Here is a 611-nt window from a genome sequence, read left to right as displayed (position 1 = left end):
CCTGTGTTCTTCTTAGCGGTGTTGAACTAGTGGGGGGGCAGGGTGTAAAGACCGACTAAGTTCGGCACTTTGGGGGGTAGGCTTCTCTGGCCTAAAACAATAGAGAACCACCGCAACACCGGACTTGAATTATTTTTTCCAGAGTCTACTCGGTATAATTCTGACTCAAGCATTTCGAAATGAACGCTAATTCGACCCATACTTAGTCACAACCGGGATTGAGTTCCGAGTCGAGTATGCTAAGCAAACTCTGACCTAAGTTTTATATTATTCTTTTTTTTCTACCAGCATTACGAAAACCACCCTGATTTACTGAACCTCCAGATTGAACCTTTCAAAACATTAAACTCATTGTTTTATGAATACAAGAATTACAGGAGCCCGGCTCAGTATTGACTAAATCAGTAGACTTATTTTTTCGGAGACCGACTATACAAAACTGATCCACCCAGCATTACAGGTGAATACTGACGCGGAATGTAGTACAAGCGTTAACTTCAGTGGTCCAATATCATAGACAAAAACTTCCTAGTCTCCCAATACTGAGTCTGGCGAATTCGAACTGCCACCTGACGTAACGACGGGGTTGTAATTCCTTGCCCGGCTAAACA

Source organism: Rhagoletis pomonella, unplaced genomic scaffold, assembly GCF_013731165.1.
Source record: "Rhagoletis pomonella isolate Grant_MI unplaced genomic scaffold, Rhpom_1.0 Rhpom_scaffold_00003, whole genome shotgun sequence".
NCBI classification, from domain to species: Eukaryota; Metazoa; Arthropoda; class Insecta; order Diptera; family Tephritidae; genus Rhagoletis; species Rhagoletis pomonella.
The sequence above is the reverse complement of the archived record's forward strand: the minus strand, read 5'-3'. Positions refer to the sequence as shown.